This window comes from Phalacrocorax aristotelis, chromosome 1 (assembly GCF_949628215.1).
Source record: "Phalacrocorax aristotelis chromosome 1, bGulAri2.1, whole genome shotgun sequence".
NCBI classification, from domain to species: Eukaryota; Metazoa; Chordata; class Aves; order Suliformes; family Phalacrocoracidae; genus Phalacrocorax; species Phalacrocorax aristotelis.
The window spans coordinates 56,339,282-56,351,815 of NC_134276.1; the positions used below are offsets into that span (position 1 = coordinate 56,339,282).

Here is a 12,534-nt window from a genome sequence, read left to right on the forward strand (position 1 = left end):
TTCTCTTCTCTTTGCTTTTCAACCCTCATTCACTCTTTACTCAATTCTTTCTCTCTTGGATCAATACCTTCAGGCTGAAAACCTAGTATCCTCCGATGTTTCTCATCCATTTGTACTCCTGTTCTCTTTGAAGAGCTGTGCTATGCCTAAAAACCTGTTTTGAAAATAAATCTAAATTATCAAATTATATGGAAATAGCAGTTCAGTTTCTTTCTTTATGCTTGTTAGTTAAGTAAATTAAGTTATATGGGCCTTCCCCTTATAAGTAAGGAGCAGACACGGCTTATGTATTTTTAAGAAGAAAGTCTTGAAACCATATAAGACTTCTTTTTATTTTGACTTTGCTCATATCCACACTACCAATCAGGAAAAGAAAGAAATAATCTTTTTTTTCCTCAGTTTGTCTTTTCCTTTTTTCTTGAGACCTGTTATTGCATTATTTGCTTTTTTTTTGTTACAAGCCTGGAGACTGATATCTTGCTTTTATTAGAAGCTGCTTTGCCCCAGTCAATGACAGCCAATCAAGTCAATGGTCAGCCTTGTTAGGCTGTGGGAGCATGAAGGGGAGAGCAGGTATTTTTCTGTTCAGGGGCACATGCTTGGGAGCCAAACAGAAACAGCACTATTTGTGTGTTGCTGAATGGGAACCCTATATTTACATGAAACCTGCATATTGATATGAATTCTGCAAGCCCAGCTTTCCTAGGGAGAGAGAAAACTGCTACAGGTACTAGGTTTAGTCTTTGAATTGCCTGAGATTATCTCTGAACTTAAAGAATGCACTTATTTTGATGTTTAACTGTACACATTCAGTGACTTCAGATCAAAGATGCACTTGTGGGATGTACTGAGACACAGGACTTCCTATGGTATTTCATGACACTAAAAACACTGAGGGATGCAAGTCAATATTCACCAGCAAGCATCACAGACATTCATCTAGCCTGAAAGAAATTGAAATGCTGTGCCAGAAAGGACTGTCTCTGAAATGAAAATTGGAGAGCAAAAATTTCTATGAAAACCTGCATTTTTTTAAACCTCATAATCTGATTAGAAAATGCATTTCTAAGAAGACATTGGGAACTAGACTCTTTTGAGTCATATGCTTTTGATACACTTTCAACATAATAGATGAACTAAAACTTGGGGAACCAAAAGTTATCCCAGAAAGGAAGAGAAATCAGTGACCAAAGAAATCTCTGTGTTGCATTCTTATGCATAAGAAGAAAAGCTGTACTTTTGTTTACAGGGAAGGAATGGAGACAAGGATGTCTACCTTCTTTACTGCTCTACGCTTCCTTTTTTGTTAGTAATCCAGTCTTTGGCGTGGGTTCATGTCAGATATCAACAGTGGATTATATGTTTTTCTTAGTCTGTTTCTGGGTGCTTTACGATGTTATGGTTAGCTGACAGCTTAAGTCCTTTCCCATATTATAACAGCATGATCCGTCTTCCTCCTGCCAGCGCTTATCTGATCCCACCATGGGGTGGTTCTAAAAGTAAGCTCAAGCTGCTGTAAAACTAACTCAGCAAGAAAAATCACGGATCCAATGGCTCACCTCCGGGTGCAGGTTCACTGTGGGGATCTTGCACGTGCCAGAGCATGGCAACAGATGGGTTTATAGCCCCCCACTTGGCAGACATGATGAGGAAATGACTGCAAGCAGTCCTGCCTTACATCAGCTTAAATTGTGGAAATATGTCATTAAATATGCTCCACAGCAAAAATTAAGGGCAGTTTAATGTACTAATGTTTTGGAAGATTAAGCTAATCTACAGGTTATGTTTCTTCTAAAAGAAAGTGGAATGACTGGAATTCTAGGTGGACTGACCTGAAAAAAAATTGCCAAAATTACTTCATCATCTTAACAATAGAAATTGGTTTAGTTCAGTTTTCTCTTCCAGAAAAGACTGACTTTATACCTTCAGTTTAAAAACAGCATCCAGACAAACAGTAAAACTATGAACTGCTACAGTGAAATTGGGCCATAAATCTTGGGAATCCAATTTTTAAAAAATTGAAAAATATTTCAGTTTCTTAATGTGCCTAATTGGTAACATTACACCTCAACCCTAGTTCACACATTACTTTCAGGATTTTCAGTTCAAATTAATCTCTCTCTTCTTGATGGTAGTTTTGTATAAACCAAAATTGTTGATTATAAATCTCCTACTGATACCATAATTCGGCAAATATATGAACTCTCTAAAACTCAATTTGTAGTTTTAGAAAGTAGGCATTCTTTATTGCAGCACCGGGTGCACAGGGGATCGCTACACCTAGTGCGTGCACCGAGTTGCTCTACTACAGGGTTTATATGCAATCAAAATATACATATTTATTAAATTTCTAGGAAATAATTGCCATATTCATACTATTCTTGGAACTCATTAATATATGCAAATGTCCTTAACATATGCGCATTCACGTTCGTTGGTGGTCTTCCAAGGTCCTCTGGTGGTGGTCGTCGGTAGTCTTCATCACCATGTCCGCTGGTTGAACTCAGTCTCTGGGCATGCTCAGTTCATCTTTGGCTTGGTTACACAATTCTTACTAATACTAAACCAGCTTATTCTAGTACCTTTCCCTTATTTATTCTATTTAAGAATACAGTGCCTCCAGACCCCTTCTATCTAATCACATATAGCAAGTTCTTAAACTATCTTATTTGTGAAGTATTCAAATATTTCAAAACCTAGCTGTGTTGCTTTAATTAGAGTGGGCTGTATGTCCTTCTGAAGCCAGTATCAGGTATCACTACCGCAAACTGAAAAAAAAAAAGATTAAAGATCATGCTGGTAAATTGTTTCAAAGGACAGTAATTTATATGAGACATCTGACTCATAGAAAGTAAATTAGTACTGATCATATGAAAATTCAAAGAATGAAAAATTTTCTTACTTTTACCCAGTCTGACTTATGGGACTTTAGCCCTGTTATAATTTTCTATTGATTATGAAGCCTTTGCATAGGTTAATGACAAAGGTTAAAAGTTCCTCAATAATGAAAAGGATTGAAAATATGGATTTCTTAATTTAAAACGGGCATTATTGACAATTCTGATTCCAGCACCCTAAAGCACTGAAGTTAAAATGAACATGCCTTATATTGAACATGGATTTAGAAGCTATTGCGTGAGAATGTACTAAGAATAGATCTAATGACGGTTACTCTGGTTCTCTCTACATCAGATGAAAAATACAGTTATATTTTAGTCTCCATGCAAAATGAGCCAAAATCTTTTAGACATCTAATACTTTGCTGTATACTAAAACTACCTACAAGTAAAAAAGTATACATTAACCATTTCAACAAATAATGTTATCTCTTTCTGATTCTTAAGAATGTTAAATAAATTGAAATGTTTTAGTTTGTGACACCATATGTTTGTGTTACTGTAACTCATAAAAGCTTTGTTTTCTAAATGGAAATACTGAGTACATTAATGTATAATGTGAAACAAATGCCACTGTCAACTTTGAAAAAAACCTTTCAAATACTAGACTAGAGACTTAATGTCTGCTGCTTTTGTAGTTAAAATGACTTGCCAGACTTATGTTAAGATCACTGGTTACACTTTATTTCTCATATATACAGATTTCATAAAATATGTGCAGTTAAACATGATATGTTGGATTCATTTCCTAATATATGGTTAACTATGCAGAATTGTCTTAGCTAATGACATTAGGCAGAGTTCTTAATTGGTTTCTAACAATAACAGTAATACTATTCCTTTGTTTGTAGGTGAGATTACTTGCATCTTGATATTCCCTTTGAATTTATAATTGCTATTTATGTTGATTTGTGTATTATTACAATGATCATTAGATTATATGAAGTCAAAAAGAAGGATTTTAGATCAAATTATTTCCTCCAAATAAGTACCAATTACCTTTTCCAGAAACTTTCTTCATAATAGCATCTATGTTTAGTGTATAGACAGAGAGCAAAACCTGGCAACATCTCAGTATAGTGTGTTTCAAAGACTTCTCCCTGCATCATGCTACAGAATACTACATTATATGGACAGTGATGTTGTTTTCCCTGGGGAAACTGGTGAAAGCTCTGTCACTTAAGAATAGAGTGGACAAAGCACAGAAAAGTTACTCTGAGAGGTGAAATATAATGATGGCTTGATTATCACCACACTTCACATACGGACACAGAAATCCCAGTCATTGATGGTCTCCCTTCGTGCAGGCAAGCTAAATGTAAATTTTCCAATGGCTTGGCTCCTAAGCGAGCATCTTCTCCTTCTTCCACATTGTCTTGTGGCATATAGATCCGGTTCAGACCTTTGGTAGTCCTACTCAAAGTCCTGCCTGGGATCTGATACAGATTTCCTGAGCCGCTTTTCTTTGGCGCAGCCATGAAACCCACAGGATTGCATTTCACCAAAAGAAATGACCGTCCAATTACAGAGGTGAGACTCACAAGAACATTAAGAATTTGCTGCTAGAATTTATATAGGAGTACAGAACCTTCCCATGATACTAAGCAGTTCTCCAAATTTCAGTAATTTCACTGGCTATGTCTATGCTGTCAAGTACCTTAGCTTGTGAGTTGTCTCCTGGTCTCAGTTCCTGTTGTCCACATTGTATAAATGTTAGTTCACTTCATAGCTCGGTGTTAAGGAAATCCATCTCTCCAAAACAAACCTCAAGTTCTGTGGATAATTCATTCCAAGGACTGCTTCCAAAAGGCAACACAAACCAGACGGCCAAACCCTTGGATTTCTCTGCCCTACAAAGTGCCTCAACAGCAGGTTTTTTATTTTCAAAACACTTTCCCATGCCTGGATATCATATCCCAGAGCCTGTAATGTGCTCCTTCAGTTTCATGTTATAAAAACACCACCTGGTAAGTTGCAGCACAGCTCTCATGCTTTTTTCAGGCACTTCAAACTCAAAACAAACAAAGTGATAACTGGGTGTTTGAGCTAAGGAGACCACTGTGTGTGGCTTAAAAGAGATGTGGGGCATTGTATTGTGCAGTGGAGATTTGTTTAGCAGTTTCTTCCAGATATTGCTATCTCTGAGCACAGTAGACATAAACTACTCAACGCCACTTTGCCTCAAGGACCTCCTTCTGGGATGTGTATTTAGCTATGTAAATATAGCTGCAATGACTCTTTCTGTACTTTAGTAGGAAACACTTTCATGAAGTACTGGCTTCTCAGAGATGTTTGCACACATCAGACATTCACTATTTTCATGGCAATATGGCAGCTTTTCATCCTGCCCTTCAACAGCAGATGCTGAAACCAAAAATATTTAAAGGCAGAGGTTTAGGTGTAAACGTGAAAATATGAGACTGTAGGTGAAACAAATATGAACTCAATCAATACCCCACCTTTTATGTTTGTTTGTTTTAGTTTTCATACCTAGAATTTGTAAAGTGTAATCCATTTGCCAGAGCTGGCATTTAATTTTGGTTTTCCACCAAAGATATAACGGATAATGACAGGGATTTTTAGGAAAATACTCACTGGTCACTCAGTGGTGAACCTGTTATGTGAGTAAGTGTAGGATTCATCTGTCCAAATTCAGACTAAATATCTACATCTGAGCAATCCGTCTCCTGCATTTACTTTTTTCTCTACATTCACTATGATGGGAGCTGCAGTAACTAACCTGGATGCAGGGCAGGATTCAGTTGTCTAAACAGAATCACCAAAAGCCACTGGAGACGCTCTACGATTCAGACTTCCTTAAAGTGTTTTATGAGAGTCAGGCTTCTTTTGGATGGGCAGCTGTATGCCAACTGCGATACCCCCATCTCCTGAATCTAAAATATCTGTAGATGGCTGTTTAACCAACTGAACCCTAGCTGTAGATGTAGACTGAACAGATAGGAAAAACTAAGCGGAATTAATCATGCCTTACATATTATCTGTTATTATCTTCTTAAACTCACCACTTCAGCATCAGCATAATGTTACTTGATGTGGCATCTGGGATGGTGTTCGCACTTAAGCTGATAATTTCTGACACAAGCTGACCCATATAACCACTATAGCAAAGCAGATGAAACCCTGTTCTGCCAAATGTGAGCTCATCTGCGATTTTAAAAAAGTTGTACTGAGTTGTTTTTAATGGGTGTATTTTAAGGACTCTGGCCTTCATAGTTAAAAATGATCTCATACAACTGAGAAGGTGAAAGCACATTTTCGGTTTGTTTTTTTTTTTTCTATTTTGGCTTTTCATTGCTTTTGGTTTGGTTTCTTCTTGCATAAGGCAAAGTGGCTGTAGAAAAAGTAGCATGAATTTATGAGAATTATGAGAATCATTTGCTCTACTTTACAAGGATAATAAATACATATCCCTATGCTCCAAGGCACGTATTAATCACTGAATGCCAGAAGTTAGGGGTCCCAATGGACTTATTATTTAAATTTTTCACTATATCTTATTGTTTCTCCTACCTCACAAGCATCAGGCAATGGTCACAGGCAAACTCAAATAGTGAAATAGACATATTACTCTTTTGGTAAAATCTATCCATTTTGATTTTCAACCTTCTTTTCTCTTTCACCTTACCTTTACTGACAAGCTATTGGAATTGACACAATCAGGTACAATAATTTATTGCACCCAAATTAAGATTTTAAACCTCATAGAAATACACAAGGGGATGGGAATCAAAACCATTTTACAACATACAATGTTAGTATAGCTGAAGTCTGTGCTAACTCATTGATTTCATTTATATGTATGTTTATGTAACAGTAGGTTCCATAAAGCAAAAGCCTTCATTCCTTCTAAATGAATAATGTTGACTCTTCTGTTCTTTTCTCATGAACCTTGTAGGAAACAGAGCTTCACTGAAAGACAGGTCTGAAGTATTAAGAAATTCAGCTGAGTAAACTGATTTATAATTCAGATATGGCAAACAAATGTGCAATGCTAGATGATTTATTTTTCTTTAAAATTAAAGTCTAAAAATCCCTAAAGCTTCATTGGAAAAATATTTGAAAATTTTGACATTTCTTTAGCCTCTGTGGATCAGCTGTTAATTGCTCCTTCATTAAATGAAAACTAAACAAAATAAAGCAGAGATACATTTTTCTCTAGGTTGATTCCTGACTTAATTCTCAGCAGAGATACCTCTTATATCACTGTTCACATCTTCAAAAGCAGTGTAGTCAAGGAATGGTAAAGCAGTGTAGGTTCCTTCCCTCTGTACTACTTGTTAGTGAAATTCAGTGGGGGTTTTTTGTGTGCTTGTTTGGTCATGACTAGTGCTGAACTGTGAAACATTTAATACTTATAGAATCACAGAATCACAAAATTGTTGAGACTGGAAGGGACCTCTGAGATCATCCATTTTAACCCCCCTGCTCTTTTGCGTTTCACTTACTGCGCAATGGAGAGAGCAAAAGTTGCACTCCATCATCAAAACACACAGATTTCCTGAAGAGGGTGAATACATGCACTGCTAAATGTGAACAGTAAGAGGGGCATATGTTCAAGCATAATATAGCATATGCTTTCCTCTTTGGGACACCCCTTACTTAGCTTTTCCAAGTATATATGCAGTCACAAAAACATGAAAATGGCCTCAAAAAATGAGTCCTTTGCCAGGTAACATTCATAATATAGTTCTTAGATATCTTTTTCTCCCCTCATTGAGACTTCATGGCCAACATCACATGAACTACACATGGAAGAGACTTCATATAATAGTAGAGGTAGCCCATTATTTCTGCTTTCTTTCTAAGCACTGGATACTCATAAGTATTTTGTGACAATTTTAAGATTAATGGCTTAAACACAGTAGCTGGGGAATGTTCTGACATATACTGAATATTTTTTTCTCACAGGTATTATTCAATTCAGCAAAACCAAAAATTATTTAAAGTAGGAAATGCAAGTTTTCACAGCAACTACTACCTATAAATTGAAGCATGTCTGAGGTATTTAAACACAGCTCTGTGATCTAGTTAGTATAACTGTGTTTTGAAATGTTTTAATGGTATTACCTAGTTAGGAATAAAACCTGGCATAAAAAGGCAGTAAAAGAAAGAGAGGAGATATCCATTAGAAGCTCTAAAAGTTCCAGATGGCAAAGGATTGGCCAATTAAAAAAAAAAAAAAGAAGGTTTGGTAACTAATATGTCATTTTAATTTATGGAATGACAATGCAAAGTAAATATTTTTTTCTCCTCTTCTTTTTTGTTAAAATCAATTAGTGCATTTTTTTAAAGTTTATCTGCATAAAATTGTTATTGAGACCTCATCACTGTGAATTGCAGGAATCTAATATTATTTCTTCCTTCATACTACAAAAATATGTTGATATTAGTCAGTGTTGCTGTTTACTTGACACAGTAAGATTATCCTAGCTCTTGCTAGTTGCAAATTCCTAAACCCATTGCTCTGATAGCACTGTCCCTTCATTCTTCTTAATCATTATGCTATTATTCTTTTTGCCTTTGTGTACAAATTTTTCAGTTTACATTAACAGTTGCATCCAAATTTATCTTCTGCTTCCCCAAAACGTCGTTCCTTACTGACATCGATAAATTCAGGAACAAGACGCCTACATGTCATCCTTTTCCAGGTATCTTGTTAGTGTAAATTTCATTTCCAACTTCATATTTAAACATTTGTCTACAGCACATCAGGTTTTAGGTCTATTCATCTGAACTTTTTGTATTTCTTTAACCTCTCATAAAGCTTTTTCATGGTCTTTCTTACAAATTTTGAGTCAGAACTTCAACTAGTTATTAGTGCTTTTCTTCACAGCTCATGTGCCATAAGATCCTGAAATCTAGCTTACATATAATGATTGAAATAATTATTTGCCTTTCTAAGAAGAATTTTGCATACAACGTCACAGGAGTCTTGCCTTTTAAAAGCCACATTCTGCATTTTTTTCCTATCTGAAACACTGTACCGTCCTTACTCAAATTCTTATATATTTGAGGCTCATATAAAATCCTTGTGCCATAAAAGCTGTATTTTGAATCTTCCAGAACATCATAAGAATGATGCACAGACAGAAATCCAGTTCTTCCTCCTCTCTAAATCTTTGACAGGGTTTGTGTCCAACAGGATTCCCACAGCAGCTCATTGGGCAGCTTCATTTTCCCTTGAAGAGTTGTGTTGGTTCTGGTATATGTTACTTAGCAGATAGAAGAAAATACAACAAGGTGTCTGAGGTTAGACTACAGTCACACAAACATTTTCTGGTTTGGTTTCAAAGTAGGCCATTATAAGAAGGTGTTCCATTTAAAATGTTTAAAATGTTTAAAATGCTTAAAGTCCCAGCATGGCCCTTGGTAGGCAAGCATCTACTGCTCAGAAGCCATAGCCCATTTTTGTAATATTTTGACAATCTCAGTGGAAAGGCTCCATGTCAAATGAAAATCTTCCATGACTTCAGGTTTGACTTTCCAAATCAAGTTTAAAGTCTCTTGCTGAATATTGGAAGGAAATTGTATTGTTGCTGTAGCTCTTCCAGAGAATATAACAGGTCAGCTCTCAAGGCTGCCAGTACCATTACCTCTCACAGCTTTAAATATCTTTAGAAGATGTTAAAAAGCATTAAAAATTCTCTGCAGCTGTTACATTTTTCACAGTGTTCAGTGAAATTCTTTTACTGATTAGTTTTTTTCTAAACCAGAGCAGGGCAATACTTTACATTGCTGCCACTATCTGAGAGTCACAGCTGATGCTGGGGACTGGTATGTGATACTTGACAGCTTTGCTTTAGATAGGTTCATGCAAACATTATATCTGGATTTTAATTCTCAAGTGATTTATCTTCTGCTCTGCTGCAATTCTACCTTTTCTTCAGAAAAAACAACTCTGAATCTTAGCTGAAACTTCCAAAATTTATAATTTTCCAGTCAAAACATTAGCTCTAGTATGATTTTGATATTAAACTAGACATTTATCAGAGATTATTTTAAATATTTGGGAAATTTAAATGCCTTTTCTATAATATAATTCTAGTTTCTAGCATGTGAGGAAACTAAAACTGAAGTTTTCTTTTGGTTTTGATCTGTTCTGCTACAAATATTTGGATAGCTCTCACTGCAAGTTTGCTGTGAACGATGAAAGCGAAATTCATATAGAGGAAAGGATCACTTCCATTATTGATTATGGTATATGAAAGGTGACACGTACATTTAAATCCTGATGCATAACGGACAACAGAACTTCCTTATTTAAATAAAAAGTATAACCTAGGTGTTATATTTATACATATTAGAACTAGCTAAATAAAAGGACATAGCATTCTGGAGGGGAAAAAAAACCCTACTGTTCTGTTAAAATAGGCTAATCTTTAGAATTGTTTTTCTGTTCAGTGATTTTTTTGCAAGATCATGTCAATACATGTTTTTTGAACTTCTCATTTTAATAAGGTCAAAGTTGTAGCATAGACCTATGGGGTCGAATAGGTAAAAGGTTTGCTGTATGTTTACACTGCAATTCTAACAATATATTTATTTAACACCAGAGATTATATTAAATATTTTATGGCATTTTGATTGATCAAAGGAAAATGTATGGGTAGGTTTGAACATTTTTTTAAAACATTCTTTTCATGGGAGCTTCCAAAGTCTGCAGTTTTCATCTGAAGATGAAAAGAAAAGCGGGGGGGGGGGGGGCGGAATATAGCATTTCCTATAAATTGAAATCTATTTTTTCCTATTTTCCATAATACTGTCAATGATATTTTCACTAGAAATTAAACCTGACTCTCCAGTCAATAATTAGTATCTAGTCACATTGCCTTCAGATTCAGCTCACAAACCCTAACTGAAGCTGGTTATTTCCTTAACTGCAAGATCTAGGAATATTTTCTTTTTATGATTATTTTCTTTTATAATAAGTGATATCCTGGAAGTTTAAGATAAGACCATATCTTTCATTACTGTGATAGCGTATCTGTAAATACACTGGGAAAAATTTGTTTTGTTGTAGGTATAACACTTGGTGAATTGCTTTGTTATATAGGTGAGAGATGAATTTTCACTGTCTGTTGAAATTAGCTTTTTGAAATATGGAAAAACCTCACTAATGCTCTGCATAAATGACCCAAACCATTTTTTTGTTGTTGTTCTATTTGCAAAACTTCCCTGAAAAAAAACATCTTGATATACCCTCTTCGATGATCGACCAAACATCCATTCAGTGAAGTGCTGAGTGACTGAACTTTTTCTAGACAGGTTACTGAATGCACAATAAGGAGCAGTTGTACTCCCTCTTTCTCAACAACTATTTTCACTCTTACTCCTTGAATGTCCACTTGCATTGTACTCATAAAGCTAATTTTCACAAATTCCAGGCAAGAGCACTGGATCAATAAGTCCACGCAAAATAGCTGTATATTCTGCTCTCTAAGTACACCAGCAAAGAAGACATATTCATTCTAACAGTTTTTTCAGACAACATGATTGACTCTAACTGACTCTTCCCTTAATGTATTTTTTCAAAGCTACAGGAAAGAGATTTGAGTACATACAGCAAGTTCACAAAGAGCAGCTTGCGAGCTGCTTTTAGAGAAAAGAGTGTTTTTAACACAAGCGCCAAAAAAGTCATTCCTTTTAAAAATGAAGATTCTCTGTAGCTCCTGTTAAACCAGCTTAACAAAGAGGATAACACCATGACTAAAATATTTATACTTCATCACAGTCTTTTTGAAGAGTAATAATAATTTAAAAAAAAAAAAAGAATCACTAGTTTGTTCATCTTTCCTAATGATACAGAGAGGAAAGAAGTACCTAAACACCGAATAATAATGCAGAAACTCAGACTGTAAAATCAATATGTCAGCTCAGTAGAGCTGAGCTTATTTCTGATGCTGCTGTTCCAACAGTAGTTTACCTTCTGAATTATATATGTATTGACCTAATTACATAAATATTGACTTTACTTTATATGAAGCCTTTTTCAGTCTCAGTGTAATTACAATGTCAATATTTGTTGCATGTAATAACACTGAATTTAGACTTGTTAATTTTGATTGATAGTGACATGCCACAAGTTCTATGGGATAAGACAGTTAGTCTAGAAGTACGCCCAGCAAGTACAAGCAGCTGAAAATACTACCAAATCTGAATATGTCTCCAAGACCTTCTGTTTCTGACTGTTTAACCAGGCAGAGGAAATATAATGGATGATTACATCCTTGTTCCCCACAAAGCACTGTTCTGAGACAGAGAAATATTTACCCTGGTCCAAAAAAGTACAAATATTCAGCCGGAAACTCAGTAAAAGAGTTCCTGTTTAAAGTTAGCTTTGCAATTTTGCCTTACAATGTTGCGAAGTCTGTTTAAATTGTGCCAATATGGAGGTTTTATATAGCAACAAGTATACTTTGCTTCATACCTTCCATCAGGTATACGTTATTTTGGAATAATATTGGGACTCAGACACAAGCAATTTCACATTAAATTATTTCCCTTTTCCTTCAAATCCAAGAAAGATGTGAGCAGTGGACTTTTAGGTACTACTGGGACTTGCAAAACTGTTCACTTCAGTCTGCAAATGTTTGTTGAGACATATTTCTACAAGAAC

General features: G+C 35.4%; 1 protein-coding gene across 1 annotated transcript in view; it reads left to right on the plus strand.

Moving 5' to 3' along the window:
* GPC5 (glypican 5) overlaps positions 1-12,534 on the plus strand; it is a 763,124-nt gene that overhangs the window by 743,612 nt on the left and 6,978 nt on the right. The gene's annotated exons all lie outside the window — the stretch shown is intronic.